General features: G+C 40.5%; 1 non-coding gene across 1 annotated transcript; it reads right to left on the reverse strand.

Moving 5' to 3' along the window:
* Positions 1-12,780: 12,780 nt before the first annotated feature.
* Positions 12,781-12,887, reverse strand: LOC127088633 (small nucleolar RNA R71). The gene has a single exon (XR_007790462.1). It is a non-coding gene; the product is annotated as a small nucleolar RNA R71 (small nucleolar RNA).
* Positions 12,888-18,816: the final 5,929 nt, after the last annotated feature.

The raw sequence follows: 18,816 nt of genomic DNA on the forward strand, positions 1-18,816 counted from the left end.
GGTCATACGCTAGACCGTATAGTGAGTCATCCATTAGGCTGTCGACTTCACTGGGGATAAAGGATCAGGATGGATCATACGCTAGATCATATCTGAGTTGCAGAATGAGCCGTACGTTAGGTTGTATCTGACGAAGTAAGAATCAGAATGGATCGTACGCTAGATCGTATCTGAGTTGCAGAATGAGCCGTACGTTAGGCTGTATCTGATGAAGTAAAAATCAGAATGGATCGTACGCTAGATCGTATCTGAGTTGCAGAATGAGCCGTACGTTAGGCTGTATCTGACGAAGTAAGAATCAGAATGGATCGTACGCTAGATCGTATCTGAGTTGCAGAATGAGCCGTACGTTAGGCTGTATCTGACGAAGTAAGAATCAGAATGGATCGTACGCTAGATCGTATCTGAGTTGCAGAATGAGCCGTACGTTAGGCTGTATCTGACGAAGTAAGAATCAGAATGGATCGTACACTAGATCGTATCTGAGTTGCAGAATGAGCCGTACGTTAGGCTGTATCTGACGAAGTAAGAATCAGAATGGATCGTACGCTAGATCGTATCTGAGTTGCAGAATGAGCCGTACGTTAGGCTGTATCTGACAAAAAAGTAGTCGTACGCTAGACTACACCTCGGAATGTACCGTACGCTAGGTAGTATCTGAGGAAATGAACATCCAGATGGGTCGTACATTAGACCGTATAGGAATAGTTGAAGGAATCATATGTTGGGCTGAATCAGAATGAACCGTATGCTAGGCTATATCTGATAATATTTGTATATGTTGTATTTGCAATAAATGTCTGGGATGGGCTTAAAGATGCCACCATTAGGAGGATATCAGAGTGCTTGTCAGAACGAATGTTCATATGGATTATATCTGAAAGATGTATTTGAATCTTGAATGTAATCGATGAAGATATCCGTCTGAATGGATCTTTATTTTGACTGTATCAGGAGGATAATTAACCTGAAAAATAAAGTTAGCTTCATGCCATGTCATGATGCATGAGATGTTTTATGCTCGTGAAAATAAATGCGAACATTGCATGCATGTATATGATGCGAAATGATGCATGAATGAATTATGCGTCTGAAATTTTTTGCCAGGGGAAAATAAATCCCCATATTCTGGTTGGAGATATTTGTATTGATGACCCTTTCTTAGCTGGGGATACTTGATTTCTGTCTGATGGTAGAAATATTCAACAGAGCCTGGCTGGGGGATGAAAGAGATGACCAGTCTGTCTAGTGATGCCAATTTCTTCTGGGAGATAACTGGTTTTGATGGGGAATAAGATTAGCAACCGGATTCATCGGGAAGCATGGTTAGACCTTATCCTCGACCCTAAAGTCTTTTAGTAACTGCTATTGCTATTTTATGCATGTATTTTCGGTAAACATCAATCATGTTCAAACACATATACTCATTTGAATCAAATCAATGGACGTTTATGCAAACAAAACAGAGAAAGTAAAACAAAAGCATCTTTTTGGAAATAAAATTGTATCGATTTGATAGAGGGCCTATAAACAGGCAATTTGTGTACAGGGAGACAGAAATCCTAGTAAGAGGAAGTTGTCAAGAAAACAAAGACAAAGCTATGCAGAAAAAGTCCCATCGATTTTAATTCCACTACTATCATTATGTCTTCAAGCCTCTCATCTCCTGCTGTCGGATAAAAGTGATTGGCTTGTTCAATCCCTTTGATTTGGGTGAAGCTGACTGAGAACGGGACATAGTCATACGCTTTAATCCCTAATTTTTTCCTGGACCACCTTTTCAGGTTTTCAGTCCACTAGGATATCCTTTTTTGCCCAAGCCGCCTTTTCAGGTTTTCGACTTGCCGGGTGCACATTTTTTATATGTTTATCCCTAATTTTGCCCAAACCCTTTTGGTTCGCCGGGATGCCCTTACTTTTGCCTAGATACGTCGACCTAGCGGGTCTCTTTTATGCGTAGTATTTTTTAACTATGCCTGCGTTCACGGGATGTGGGAAGTCTTCGCCATCCATTGTAGCAAGCATCATGGCTCCACCAGAGAATACCTTCTTAACTACAAATGGCCCTTCGTATGTGGGAGTCCATTTGCCTCTAGAATCGCCTTGTGGTAGAATGATACGCTTTATCACCAAGTCGCCAATTTGATACACCTGTCTCTTGACTTTTTTATTAAATGCCTGGGTCATGCGCTTCTGATATATCTGCCCATGACAAATAGCCGCAAGTCTCTTTTCATCAATCAAATTTATCTGATCGAGTCGAGTCTGAATCCATTCATCTTCATCTAAGCCTGCATCTTTCATAATTCTTAGAGAGGGAATCTGAACTTCCACTGGTAAAATGGCTTCCATTCCGTAGACTAAAGAGAAAGGAGTTGCCCCTGTCGAAGTGCGCACCGAAGTGCGATAACCATGAAGAGCAAAGGGTAACATCTCATGCCAGTCTTTGTATGTTACTGTCATCTTTTGTATGATCTTCTTAATATTCTTATTAGCAGCTTCTACGGTGCCATTCATCTTTGGCCGGTACGGAGAAGAATTATGGTGTTTTATTTTAAACTGCATTCAGAGTTCAGTGATCATCTTGTTGTTCAAATTAGTACCATTATCAGTGATAACTCTTTCAGGGATGCCATACCGACAAATAAGACTATTCTTGATGAACCGTGCCACCACATTCTTGGTGACAGAAGCAAATGAGGTTGCCTCTACCCACTTTGTAAAGTAATCAATAGCAACAAGAATGAAACGATGTCCATTAGAAGCAGTAGGTTTAATCTCCCCAATCATATCAATGCCCCACATTGCAAAGGGCCAAGGTGCTGTCAACACGTTCAATGGAGCAGGAGGCACATGTACTTTGTTCGCATAGATCTGGCACTTGTGACAAGTTCTGGAGTGATGGTGGCAATCAGCTTCCATGGTAGACCAATAATACCCTGATCTCAGAATCTTCTTGGCCATCGTATGTCCACTAGAATGAGTCCCAAAAATACCGTCATGTATGTCTTCCATAATCTTTTCTGCTTCCCTTTTATCCACACAGCGAAGCAAAGTCGAATCATGATTATGTTTGTATAATACTCCATTACTCAAAAAGAATTTAGCGGAGAACTTCCTCAGAAATTTTCTGTCATTGATGGATGCCCCTTCAGGGTATTCCTGAGTTTCTAAATATCTTTTTACTTCGTGGAACCAAGGTTTCTCTTCTACTTCATCAGTATTAAGTTCATAACAATATGCTGGTTCATCTAATCGTTCAATGGTGATCATGGGAACTTCATTGTCCCATCTGACTCTGAACATAGATGACATGGTAGCCAATGCGTCTGCCAACTGATTCTCTTCTCGTGGAATATGTTCGAATGTAATCTCTTCAAAGTATGGGATTAATGTCAACACCCGCCCTCGATAAGGGATGAGATTCGGATGTTTAGTGTCCCATTCTCCTTTGATCTGACTGATTACTAAGGCTGAGTCTCCGTACACACTCAAAAACTTGATTTTCAGGTCTATAGCAGCCTTGAGTCCCAAAATACATGCTTCATACTCAGCCATATTGTTGGTACAGTCAAAACATAGTCTAGCAGTGAAAGGCGTATGGCAACCCTTGGGAGAAATAATTACAACACCAACACCATTGCCCAACGCATTAGAAGATCCGTCAAAAACCATAGTCCATCGGGATCCTAGTTCGGGTCCTTCATCTGGTCCAGGTTCTTCATAATTAGTAACAAGCATGACATCCTCATCTGGGAACTCAAAATTCATAGATTGATAATGATCAACTGCTTGATGAGCCAAATGATCAGCTAACACGCTTCCTTTGATTGCTTTCTGAGTAGTATATTAGATATCATACTCTGTTAAAATCATCTGCCATCTTGCTATTCTTCTGGAGAGGGCAGGTTTCTCAAATATATATTTGATAGGATCCATCTTAGAAATCAATAAAGTGGTATGATTCAACATATACTGTCTTAGTCGGCGAGCAGCCCAAGCCAAAGCACATCAAGTTTTCTCGAGCAATGAGTATCTTGTTTCACAGTCGGTAAACTTTTTGCTAAGGTAGTATATGGCATGCTCTTTTCGACCAGACTCGTCATGTTGCCCCAACACACACCCCATTGAATTTTCTAACACGGTCAAATACATGATTAGAGGTCTTCCTTCAACTGGTGGCATCAGAATTGGAGGTTCTTGGAGATACTTCTTGATTTTGTCAAAAGCTTCTTGACATTCATCATTCCATATCACCTCTTGATTTTTCCTCAGTAATTTGAAGATGGGTTTGCAGGTAGCAGTCAAATGGGAGATAAATCGAGCAATGTAATTCAAGCGTCCCAAGAAACCTCTGACTTCTTTATCTGTACGGGGAACTGGCATTTCCTGAATAGCTCTCACCTTAGCCGGGTCAACCTCAATTCCTTTACCACTGACAATAAAGCCCAAGAGCTTACCGGATCTTACTCTAAAGGTGCATTTGTTCGGGTTCAATCTCAACTTGTATTTCTTCAACCTCTCAAACATTTTGAATAAATGATCGAGATGTTCTTCTTCAGTATGAGATCTGGCTATCATGTCATCCACATATACCTCTATTTCATGATGGATCATATCATGGAACAAAACCACCATAGCACGCTGGTATGTTGCCCCTGCATTCTTTAAACCGAATGGCATCACTTTGTAACAGAAAGTGCCCCATTGCGTCACAAACGTAGTTTTTTCCATGTCTTCAGGCGCCATCTTAATCTGGTTATAACCTGAGAATCCATCCATGAATGAGAATACCTTGTGTTGAGCGGTGTTATCTACCAGAACATCAATGTGCGGAAGTGGAAAGTCATCTTTGGGACTCGCTTTATTCAAATCTCTGTAATCTACACACATTCGCACCTTACCATCCTTCTTTGGCACTGGTACCACATTAGCAACCCATTGAGGATAAGAAGTAACAGCCAGAAAACCTGCATCGAATTGTTTCATAACCTCGGCTTTGATTTTCTCAGACATTTCCGGACGCATGCGACGAACCTTTTGCTTAACAGGACGACAATCTTCCTTCATTGGCAAACGATGCACCACTATATCAGTATCCAGCCCTGGCATGTCTTCATAAGACCAAGCAAAAATTTCTATATAGTCATGTAACATCCGAATCAATCTTTCTTTGACACTGTTTCCCAAGCCTGCTCCTATTTTAACTTCTTTCTTGTCTACTTCAGTACCCAGATTTACAATTTCAATTGATTCCTCATGCGGCTGTATAGTCTTTTCTTCTTGCAGTAACAGTCTGGCAAGCTCTCCAGGTACTTCACAATCTTCCTCACTTCCATCCTCGGCTTGGTAGATCGGATTTTCAAAGTCATAATGAACAGTAGCAGAATTATTATCAACAGGATCCATAGTGGATATGGATCTGCAATTTGTTACGTGAGTGTGTGTAAGAAAGTATAGCTTATTTGCAAGATGACAGGAAAGATAAAGAGCGCAATATTTGAATGCAAAAAGTCCATTGATTTATTGAATGTGAATATGCTTATGAAAATGACAAAACCCTTAACAAATTAGCTATTTGTGCCCCGGGCATAGACACAATGCTTTGAGAAGTTCAATTGTAAAAATTAAAAAAAATTGCAACACTAAAATAGCAATAACAATTACTCCTGACTAAAGGAAATCGGGATAGTGTCTTCAGCCTTCCAATTATTGAGTCCGTCACCAATCGTTGGGAAAATCCAGCTATCCAAGTCGCAATCACTATCAGCATCTTCTACAACATTAATCTGATCTTCGACTACCTTTTCAGAGCTAAATCCCAGGCCAAATCTATCAGACTTGTACGGTACATCGATCAGTTGACCCCAGCCAGTATGACCACCATCTTCAACCACGGCTTGAGCGTCTTTCAGAGAAATCATAGCAGGAGGAGCACAGATAACCTTGGGTACACGGGAAGTTGGCTTAAGGACAGGACTGGTCGGAGGAACTACTTCAAATGACTGAGAAGGAGTCTCAAAGAATTCACCATCCATCTCGACGTATCTGAAGGTATGCACACTACTGACAATATACTCTTCTTCTCCACACACAGTGACAATCTTACCCTCTATTGGATACCTCAGCTTTTGATGGAGAGAAGAAACTACACCACTTGCCCCATGAATCCAAGGGCGTCCCAACAAGCAGGAATAGGCAGGACGAATGTTCATTACGTGAAAGGTAGTGTTGAAGACTTGAGGTCCTATTTTCATAGGGAGAACCACTTCACCATGGACAACACTCTTCGCCCCATCGTAAGCACGCACCACAACGTCGCTAGGTTTCAGTTCAATGCTTTTACAGTCGAGTTTATCGAGCACAGCTTTCGGTAGCACATTTAAAGAAGAGCCATTATCGATCAACACATGAGACAAGGTGATCCCCTTACACTCAATGGAGATATGCAGAGCTTTATTGTGATTCTTTCCTGCTGGTGTCAGGTCAGCATCGGAAAAGCCTAGGCCATTGTCAACAGCCAAGTTAGCCACATAGTTTTCGAACTGATCGACAGATGTCTCCTGAGGTACATGAGCGGTCTTCAAGAATTTTATCAATGCACTGGCATGAGACTCAGAAGATAACAACAAGGATAACATCAAAATTTTAGACGGAGTATGCCCCAACTGTTCTACCACATCAAAATCACTCTTGCGGATGATTTTCAGCATTTCTTCCATTTCCTGTTTGGCAACATCTTCAATAGTAATTTCGACTGGTGTCTTTGACTGAGAAGGATTGATTACTGGTTCCTTTCCTCGAGTTTCAGGGGCGGGAGGTGAGATTTCTGGAGAGAAGATCCTTCCACTTCGAGTAATTTTACTAGTCCCAACAATGTCATTAGGATTAGCAGAATTATCAACTTGCTTTACGCCATGGATGTAAACATCACCTCCATAATTCCACGGAATGGCTTTGCTTGAGGAATACGGTACCGGGCCAGGTGCAGTAATAATTATGGGAGCTACCTTGGGCTCAGCAGTAATCTTCACAGGTACTCTAGTAGCGGTAATCTTCACTGGAACTTTGGACCTAGCAATCACAGATATTTCTTCAACAGGGTTTTCCCCCTTAGGAATCTTTTCAAAGAGAATCGTACGATCATCCATCAGCCGTTGAACACCATTCCTCAACTTTAAGCAATCATTGGGTCGGAGTATACAAAGATCGCAGTTTTCAGCACAACCTGGAAATAAACCAACTTGCAATAAATTCTTCTTGATGATCAGGAGAGGAGATGCTAAGTCAGCTATATTAGAAATGTGAGAATTGTCATCCGCAACATTAACAGTCTTGTCATGATTAGGCATAGGAGCAGTGATGACATTAGGAGTCTCTGGAGGATCAAATTCAATTTCTCCAGCGTCGGTCATATCCTGAATCTTATTTTTCAACAACCAGCAATCGTTTGTATCATGCCCGGGGCTATCAGAGTGATATGCACACCTGGGATTGGGATTATAACGAGGAGAAGTAGTGTTGAGATTTGCAGGAGGGCCTCTGAGGGTAATTAAATTTGCCTTTAGCATACCCTGCAGTGCTTGTGCTAAAGTCATATTGATCTTGGTAAACTGCCTTCTTGGCCTGTCTTGTCTGTGCTGGAAGTTTTGAGATGGCGGTGCTGCAATCGTAACTACTCCAACAACATGGTCACGATTTTTCTTGTTATGACCCCTTTGACCGTACACAGCATTTGATTCGTTCCTCCCCTGATAGGACTTTTTGGTGCTTGCAGAGGTAGCCACTTGTATCTTTCCGCTTTGAATGCCACTTTCAACACGTTCACCTGTTAATATAAGTTCAGTGAAACCCGATGAGGAACTTCCCAATAGATGGCTGTAGAATGGGCCAGTCAGTGTACCCATGAACATGTCCACTAATTCTCGATCAGTCATAGGGGGTTTGACTCTGCCAGCTAAATCTCTCCATTTTTGAGCATATTCTTTGAAGCTTTCTTTAGATCCCATAGTCATATTCTGCAACTGTAGCCGAGTAGGCGCCAATTCAGAATTATACTGGTAGTGCTTGTAGAAAGCTGTCGCTAAATCAGTCCAGGTGCGGATGTTAGAGCTTTCGAGCTGATAATACCACTCTAACTGTGTGCCAGACAGACTCTCTTGGAAGAAATGGATCCATAGCTTCCTATCAGTGGTATACGGCTGGATCTTTCTCACATAAGCTCTCAGATGCATCTGAGGACAAGACGCACCATCATACTTAATGAAAGCGGGGACCATGAATTTGCGAGGAATGACCACATCAGAGACCAGACCTAAACTTTCAAAATCCAGACCGGGCGCCTTCTGACCCTCCATAGCTAGCATGCGTTCCTCCAGCAACTTATACTTATCATCTTTTGGAGAGTACTGTTCGTTTTCATAATCTTCATCGTCGTCCTCAGGGCTGAAAGGATCAACATTCTCCTCTTCCGAATCATTTTCTGTCTCTTCTTCTTGATCCTTCGGAAGTCTAATCTTAACTCCTGCGGCCTGTCCTTTAAGCCTTCTTCCCGGGTTAATGTAACTCACAGCTTTCTTATCTTTCTTCTTCTCGAGCAAGAGAGCCTTCAGCTCTTCCTGCCCCTTGGATAAGTTCAAGATCATCTCCTGGAATTGAGCATTCTGAGCCTGGAGATCCTTGACAGTTTGTTCGAGGGCCATTTTTCTGTTTAGAAGGAAGACCGTGAGAACATTGATCCTTTAGAATACCTGTTATGCAATGTTGTGTTATGCTATGCAATGTATGAAATGTTTTCAAGGACTTTTGGATTTTAACTTTGCGTAAACCACCAAAAGAGGGAAACTTTTATTAATAATTTCTTTAATCAATGTTCATTACAAAAAATAATAATAAAAATACAATGAAAGCTCAAGTCTCCCAGGGACGGCTTCTTTTTGGGCGAAGATATGCATTGAGTCTTCGTTCCTCATTAAGCTGGCTGGTGAGCTCTAATACTTTCTTCCTTTCAGCACCGAACTGAGTTTCAAAAGTATCCCTTTCCTCTCTCAACTGGATCCAGGATTTCTTCAATTCTTCCATATTGGTAGGCATATCTGGATAAGGAATGATCTGAGGGGCCCCTCATTCAACTTTTGGTTCGACAATCAGAGGTCCGATTGCAAGATATGGCATGGCAAGCTCACGAGCTCTGGCGCGTACCCATCTGAGATAAGGTTCCATAGGAATAGAGTTTTTCTGTCCTAAAGTACTTCTTTTCACCAGGCCCCAAGCCCGTACAAACTTTTGACAGAGACCTTGAGAGTCGTTGTCATAGTCAAACACAGTGCCTTGAATAATTATTTCATGTGGACCATCTTTTCGAGCATAACCAAACTGGCGTAGGGCTAAAGCTGGGTTATAAGTAATACCTCCTCTTATCCCCAGGAGTGGTACGTTAGAGAATTCTCCACAATGGTCAATGATGATAACATTTTCTTTGGGTTGGGGACACCAATGGATGTCTGAATGGAAGAGCGACATTATCCTTTGAGACCATTTCAAATTTTGCTCATTCTTCAAGACTGATTGAGGAAGGTGCAAAATAAACCACCTAGATAATAAAGATACACAGCACATGAGAGTTCCTTGCCTTTTCATAGTACGAGTGTGAAGGGAATGCAAAATGTCTCCAAGCAAGGTAGGCACAGGATTATGAGTGAGAAATATCTTAACAGCATTCATGTCTATGAATTGATCCGGATTAGGAAATAGAACCAAACCATAGATTAGTAATGCTAGAACATCTTCAAAAGCATGGACATTCATAGCTTTTAGGAATTCTCGGGCCTTATTTATCAGAAATTTGGCAAGTAAACCCTTAACTCCACTTCTTGTTACCCAATTAGTTTCAATGTCGGACTTTGTCATGTGTAAAGCCGCGACAACTTCTTCAGACTTCGGAATCTTTTCTAAACCACTGAAAGGTGTTTGATCAAGGATAGGTATCCTAAGCAGCCTGGAAAATTCTTCTAATGTGGGTACCAACTGATAATCTGGGAAGGTGAAGCAATGATGTTTAGGATCGAAGAACTGGAATAGAACTCTCATCATATCTTCTTTGAAACCGACGGTAACTAAATTGAGGAGAGAACCATGTTTCTTGATGAATCGAGCATGATCGGGAAACTCTGATACTAAATTCTTGAGTTGAGGAGAGATCGCTACAAGATTGATCCGGATGGTCTTCCTGGAAGCCATAGCCTTACAAAACAGAGCAAAGTTAAATCCCTAAGTCCTTGAAATGGTTAGTACAATGTCATGATGTTATGATGTTATGTAAGTAACAAACACAAACAAGTCACACCGCAATCATTCCTAGGTTTTAAGGCTTGTGATAACATGAAATTATATCATATTTTAGGACTTAATTCAATTAAATTTTATTATTATTTATTTCAATTTATTGCATTTTATTAGATATTACGCGGTATTTCCTTTCTATTTGTCTCAGGTGTCTTATTTGAAGCACAAGTAAAAAAGGGAAGAAAAGGGGGTGCAAAAAGGAATGAAAAGGCCCAAATAGCAAAAGCCAAGCCCAGCCCAAAGAAGACACAGGCGTCGTGCCTGTGACGACCGCCACGGATGCTGTGACGAACGTCACGCTGCATACACTTATGTGACGAGCGTCACACATGGTGTGACGGACGTCACGCCATCCCCCTACATTTCTGCCTTCAGAGACGTTGAGAGTCCATGTTTACACGCTGAATCCTATTTCCACGGCGATGCATCCGTTACGTGAAGACTCCTTGACGCGGGCTGCTTTGAAAACCGTTACGGAAAGCATCATTATAAATAGCAACTTTGCAAACCCTGCAGAGGTTCCACACTTCGACGGTTCCACACTTCGACATTTCCACGCTTTTTCCAGATTTCGGCATTTTCCAATTTTATTTTTTTCAGCAGTTTGAGCATACCTTTTACATACCGCTTTGGCAATTTTTATTGTTTTCTCTTGCAACTCTATTTTCCTCTCTAGCACTTAATTTATTTTCACATAATAGTTTCCACACCGGAAACTATTGTGTAACTTTTTCACCGGATCTAACCTTACGTTAGAATCTAGTTTTTTATTCCTTCGTTTTAATTTGTTGGTTAGTTGAAGAATTCAAGAACAAATCCTACCGGCTTGTGGTGGAGTGTTCAAGACTACTGTTTAAATTATTCAGGTTCATTATTGTTTAATGCTTTGTTTTATTATTTATTTATATTATTTGCTTGAGATGAGTCTGTTTATGCATGATAATTATTTAAGTTCGTTTAGCATGTCTGGCTAATTCGCCTAGATATCGGTATGTAGAGTAAGCGGAATAAGGGATCAAAACTAAGTCGGTTTAATTAAATTTGAAATTAAAATCACTCTTTTTACGGTCTCAGTTTACAGGTTTAATAACAAAGTTTTTATACGAGAGTAAAGGACATAAAGAGGTTAAAATCAATAGAGCGAAAGTTTGAGGTTTTAACTGGACAGTGTAAATTGGATATTAATTTTAGATCAGGGTGAGAGCAATTTTTAGAGTTAATTAAATTCTAATCTTTTCCAAAAAGTATTTTTAAAGATTGAATGTGAGGACGAGAGTTAAGCATTCGAATTTAATTGTATAACCTAAATCAACAGAGCGAGAGTTTGAGATAAGGGTGTTTAAACGGTTAGTGTTTTCTTAAAAAGAGTTTCTACGGACTTTATTGCTTTCAAAAAATGGTTTTTGACTTAATTATAAGTGACAGCTACGTTAACATAAAATCATGGTTTATTCAACAGAGCGAGAGTTTGAGATAGAACTTTTAATCAACAAAGTCAACTGAAATGATTTATTTTAAAACCAAGAAACCGACAAAGAATTGATTCCCTAATTACGACGAACTACATACCGATATCCGTTTATTTGATATTTAATTTAGATTCTATTTTTTTTAGTTTTAGCTTTTCCCCAAACAATCAAACATTATCCACCTTAGCTTTACGAAGTAACCTTAGATAACGGTATATCGATTCATAAGTCCCTGTGGGATCGATATCTTTTAAAACTACGCGATAGAACTGTGCACTTGCAGTTTGTACCCCAAATTCGACTCATAAAGTCGCGATCAAGTTTTTGGCGCCGTTGCCGGGGACTTTTGTTTAGTCGATATCGTAACTCTTCCGTTACGCTGTAGAGACTAAGGTTTCTTTTTCTTTTCTTTCTATCGTCGATTTGTATGCCACACACTCGCTCACAAGGCGAACCGCTCTATTTACGAATCAACGATATCGAACTATATCTCCGAGTCTTACGACGAATTCGGGAATATCGTGCTGCAAACAATCTCCCTCCTGTCGAACTTCCTGATTTCAAAAACATTTTCCCTTCGATACCCGAGATGGCAGAACCAACTCGTGCTCTTAGAGATTACGCCGCTCCATCACAAGATGAGCCGCATTCAAGTATTGCTCCGCCCGCAATCGAAGCAAACAACTTCGAACTCAAACCTTCATTGTTGCAGGCAGTGCAACAGAACCAATTCTCTGGAAATCCTACCGAGGATCCAAACCTTCATTTATCCGTATTTGTCCAATACGCTGATACTGTTAAAGCTAATGGTGTCACTTCAGAGGCAATTCGACTTCGTCTTTTTCCTTTCTCATTAAGAGATAGCGCTAGAAGATGGCTTCAGTCTCTCCCTTCCAACTCTGTCACCACATGGAACGAGTTGAAGAAAGTTTTTCTTGCCCGATATTTTCCGCCAAGCAAAACAGCTATGTTAAGAGCCCAGATAAATGGATTTAAACAGAAAGATAACGAGTCTCTTTTCGAAGCATGGGAAAGATACAAAGACATGATGAGACTTTGTCCACACCATGGTTTAGAAGACTGGTTAGTAATTCACACATTCTATAATGGTCTCTTGTACAACACAAGGTTAACAATAGACGCCGCTGCAGGTGGTGCACTAATGAACAAACCTTATGCTGATGCTTACCAGCTTATCGAAAGCATGGCCCAAAACCACTATCAGTGGGGAACCGAACGAACAATGGTGGAAAAACCTCAAACGAAAACCGGCATGTACGGGATAAGTAACCTTGATCATGTTAATGCAAAAGTGGATGCTCTGGTCCAGAAAATTGAAAGTTTAAATGTATCACCTCCAACCGCCGTGGTTGCTATAACTCAGAATTGCGAAGTCTGTGGAATCCAAGGTCACACTCCTACAGATTGTCAACTCTTAACAGGAATCCAAGCAGAACAAGTAAACTATGCTCAAGGAAGCCCCTACTCGAATACCTATAACTCAAATTGGAAGAACCATCCAAACTTTTCATATAAGAGTAATAATGCTTTGTACGCACCTGGACAGTCTCCAAATCAAGCCCCAGTTATACCTCCGGGATATCAGAAGCCGAACCCATCTACACATAACAATAACGCCCCTAGGAAATCCAACTTGGAGATCATGATGGAAAGCTTTATAGCTTCTCAACAACAAACCAATAAAGATTTCTTAAACCAGAATGTACACACTGGTGAACAGATTAAACAACTAGCAAGTAAAGTAGATGCCTTGGCTACCCATAACAAAATGCTGGAAACACAAATATCACAAGTAGCTCAGCAACAAGCGCCTACTGCTGCCCCAACTGGTACATTTCCTAGACAGCCCCAACCTAACCCGAGAAGCCACGCTCATGCAATCATATTAAGAAGTGGAACGGAAGTGGAAGGACCATCTGATCCAAGGATAGGAAACCAAAACCCTAAAAAGTCAACTGAGGAAGAAAATAGACCTAAGGAAAAGGAAGAGAGTAATAAGGAAACCATAGAAAAGAAGGAACCTTATGTACCTCCACCACCTTATAAACCACCTGTCCCTTACCCTCAAAGGCTTGTTAAAACCAAAGATGCGGGCCAATTTAAAAAATTTGTTGACCTCCTTAAACAATTAAACGTTACAATCCCGTTTACAGAAGCTATTACGCAAATGCCCTCATACGCCAAGTTCTTAAAAGAAATTCTTTCTAATAAAAGGAAACTTGAAGATAACGAAACCGTTACACTCCCCGGCGAATGTAGCGCTATAATCCAGAACATGCCTCCTAAACTCAAGGATCCGGGCAGTTTCTCTATACCCTGTCACATAGGAAAATTTGTCATCGACAAAGCCTTATGCGATTTAGGAGCCGGAATTAGTGTTATGCCTTTATCCATATGCAAGAGACTGGAAATGGGAGAATTAAGACCAACCAAAATGTCTGTGCAACTAGCAGATCGTTCCGTCAAATATCCTGTAGGAATTCTTGAAAACGTTCCAGTGCGCATAGGTCAATTCTACATCCCAACTGATTTTACAATTATGGACATTAGAGAAGATGATATTACACCCATTATACTGGGAAGACCGTTTTTAGCAACTGCCGGTGCAATCATAGACGTAAAACGAGGACGACTCACCTTCGAAGTAGGAGAAGAGAAAATTGAGTTCATTCTTTCCCAATTTTTGAAAGCACCTGCAATAGAAGATACATGTTACTTCATGGATATCATCGATGAATGCATAAAAGAAACAGAGTTAGAAAAGGACAAATCATCCGACTGTCCTGCAGAAGACAAGCTTAACCAATGTTTAGCAATAACACCGGACCCTACGCAATGCCTTAAGAAACCAACCCTAGATCTGAAAACACTTCCCAAGAATCTGAGATATGAATTCCTAGACTTAGAACTTGAACGACCTGTAATAGTTAATGCTGACCTAGGAAGACTCGAAACAGAAAAACTCCTGCATATCTTAAGAAAATATCTAACCGCACTAGGTTACAACATCACCGATCTTAAAGGAATAAGTCCTTCTATTTGTATGCACCACATCATGCTAGAAGAAGACTGTAAAACTTCTAGAGAACACCAGAGGAGACTAAATCCGATCCTGAGTGAGGTAGTGAAGAAGGAAATAACCAAATTATTAGAGGCAGGTATTATATATCCTATATCTGATAGCAAATGGGTTAGTCCTGTACACGTAGTACCAAAGAAAGGTGGTATAACAGTCATTGAAAATGAAAAAGGAGAAACTATAACCAAACGAATCGAATCGGGATGGAGAATGTGCATTGACTATAGGAAACTAAACAAAGCAACCCGAAAAGATCACTTCCCTTTACCATTCATTGACCAGATGCTAGAGCGATTGGCAAAACATTCACATTTCTGTTATCTAGACGGTTATTCAGGCTTCTTTCAAATACCAATTCACCCTGATGACCAAGAAAAGACAACATTCACGTGCCCTTTTGGTACCTTCGCTTATAGACGAATGCCGTTTGGCTTGTGTAATGCTCCTGCAACTTTTCAAAGATGCATGATGGCAATTTTTGCCGATTTTCTCGAAAACATCATGGAAGTATTTATGGATGACTTTTCCGTATGCGGACAAAGTTTTGAAGAATGCCTTGAGAACCTAGAAAGAGTTCTTGAGCGATGTGTAAAAGTAAACTTAGTACTTAACTGGGAGAAATGCCACTTTATGGTACAAGAAGGAATTATTTTAGGACACATTATATCAAATAGAGGAATTGAAGTAGACAAAGCCAAAATAGAGGTAATCGAAAACCTTCAACCCCCTAAAACCGTGAGAGAAGTACGAAGCTTCTTAGGACACGTCGGTTTTTACCGACGATTCATCAAAGACTTCTCTAAAATAACTAAACCTTTAACCGGACTATTGATGAAAGATGCTGAATTCATATTCGACAATAACTGTTTAGAAGCATTTCAAACGCTTAAGCAAGCATTGATCTCCGCACCCATAATGCAGACACCCGACTGGAATGAACCATTCGAAATAATGTGCGATGCCAGCGATTACGCTGTAGGTGCTGTTTTAGGACAACGAAAGGATAAAAAGCTTCATGTCATATATTACGCAAGTAGAACTCTAGATGAAGCGCAGATGAATTACGCCACAACCGAGAAAGAACTCCTAGCAGTTGTGTTTGCGCTAGATAAAATTCGTTCTTACTTAGTCGGAGCCAAAATAATAGTTTACACTGACCACGCTGCTATCAAATACCTCTTAACAAAAAAGGACGCTAAACCTAGACTCCTAAGATGGATCTTGTTGCTACAAGAGTTCGATTTGGAAATCAAAGACAAGAAAGGAACTGAAAACGTAGTAGCGGACCACCTCTCTAGACTTGAGAACCTTGAACCGGAAAGAACATCAATTAATGATGATTTCTCGTACGATAAACTTATAGCTACTTTGGAAGAGAATAACTCTGACAAGCGAGTAGAAACCACCTTAGCTATATCTGTTACGCCATGGTACGCTGATCTCGTCAACTATTTAGCTGCCGGAATAGTTCCACCTACTTTATCCTACCAGCAGAAGAAGCGATTCTTCTATGACATAAAACACTATTACTAGGATGATCCCTTACTTTTCAAAAGAGGCCCCGATGGTATTTTCCGTCGATGTATACCCGAAGAAGAGGTAGAAAATATAATCCAACACTGCCACTCCGCTCCTTATGGTGGACACGCAAGTACATCCAAGACCTGCTCTAAAATCCTACAATCCGGTTTTTATTGGCCAAGTATATGGAAGGACGTACATGCGGCTATTAAGGAATGTGACAGATGTCAACGCACAGGAAACATATCTAGACGTGACGAGATGCCACAAAAAGGTATTTTGGAAGTAGAGATTTTCGACGTGTGGGGAATAGACTTCATGGGACCTTTTCCATCCTCTTTCGGTAACAAATACATACTCGTGGCAGTAGACTACGTTTCAAAATGGATCGAAGCTATAGCTTCCCCAACAAATGACACCCGAGTAGTAACTAGACTCTTTAAGAATATAATATTTCCGAGATTTGGCATCCCAAGAATAGTAGTCAGTGATGGTGGATCACATTTCATATCCAAGGTACTCGAAAAACTACTGTTTAAGTATGGCGTAAGGCATAGAGTAGCGACACCTTACCACCCGCAAACCAGTGGGCAAGTGGAAGTGTCCAACAGAGAGATTAAACAAATATTAGAAAAAACAGTCGCCACCTCAAGGAAAGATTGGTCATTAAAACTACCAGAAGCTTTATGGGCGTATCGAACTGCTTATAAAACCCCCATAGGGACGACCCCATTTAAGCTCATTTATGGAAAATCCTGCCACCTCCCGGTAGAATTAGAACATAAAGCCTATTGGGCTATTAGAAATCTGAACCTTAACTATAAGGCCGCCGACGAAAAGAGAATCCTTGACATAAACGAATTAGAGGAACTCAGAAGAGACGCCTATGAAAATGCCAGAATCTACAAAGAAAGAACAAAACAATGGCATGACAAGCGCATATCAAGGAAAATCTTCAAGCAAGGCGATACAGTCCTTTTATTTAACTCTAGGCTAAAGTTATTTCCGGAAAAACTACGATCCAGATGGTCAGGTCCTTTTCATATCACTAACATCTTTCCCAGTGGAGCGGTAGAAATTAAAGGAAAATCCACATAACCGTTCACCGTAAACGGGCAACGTCTAAAACACTATCACTGTGCGGAAACCAACGAAGATTCGCAAATCCTACACTTAGACGAAATGCCTCCAGAAATTATAGATTGTAATTGATTGTTTTTATGTCGAGCTTGCGACATTAAACAAAGCGCTTAGTGGGAGACAACCCACAAATATTTTATTATTTCCTTATTCTATTATTATTTTTCTATTTTTTTCCCTTAATCATTCTTTTAATTTCTGTTTAGTATTCATTCTTAATTTATATTAATTTATTAAAAACTTTTCTTTTCTTTCGGCATTTGGCCAAACCCTGACTAAAACTCATGTTTTCTTTTCTCTAGCTAACACTAACCAGATGGGACAAATTGACCGTATGGGTATCAAATTCAGAGGAATGGCTCACAAATTAAAATTTGAAGAACTAGCCACGAGAGAGATGCTACCTAGTTTATATGCTGATGACTGGGCTATGACTGCCCTTGGACTAAGAGAAAGTGTCCTGTATTTGCTAAATCAGATAGGGTGGGAAACATCTCCTATCCTACGACATTTCGTCACCTACCGGAGACTAACACTAGAATTCCTTAGCTCCCTAATCTATCTACCCAGCCATGGGAAAGGAATTAGCAGAGGTTTTATCCAGTTCAGAATGTTCAACATGGAGTACCAATTTAATATTAGAGACTTTACCAACCTTTTGGGTTTCCCTACCTCCCTTGATACATTCACAGTGAGCCAGGAAGAACTTTTTGAATATAGAGAACTCGAACACTTTTGGGGTAGCTTGACTGGAAATGATGATCCCGAGGAACATGAGTTTCTCTCTGGAAACATACATAACCCCGCCTTCCGCTACTTCTATAGGATCCTGACCCACACCTTATTTGGACAGAAGCCATACAGTACTTCAGTTTCACGTGATGAACTCTTCATCATATTCTGTGCTTCCCAGAACCGTCCAGTAAACGGTGTCACCTTTATGCTAGCAAATTTAGACCACCTTATCCAAGGTGAGCGAGCACCTATTAGAGTAGGCGGTTTGATAACCATGATTGGTAATGCTATTGGATTACGTCAGCCTATGCTTGACTTAAGCCCCTTCTGTGGCATTACTACTATGAGTATACCCTTCCTCTTCAATGCCATGTTTATAGCAAACCAAGGGTCTGACGAGTTCGAGCTTATAATTAATGACCAAGTTCTTTGCCTATTCACCTTACCCAATCCCAGGACTAATGTTCATAACCGCAGTAACTAGCTCTACAATCTGAACGCGACACC

The sequence above is a fragment of the Lathyrus oleraceus genome, chromosome 5 (genome assembly GCF_024323335.1).
Source record: "Lathyrus oleraceus cultivar Zhongwan6 chromosome 5, CAAS_Psat_ZW6_1.0, whole genome shotgun sequence".
Lineage (NCBI taxonomy): Eukaryota > Viridiplantae > Streptophyta > Magnoliopsida > Fabales > Fabaceae > Lathyrus > Lathyrus oleraceus.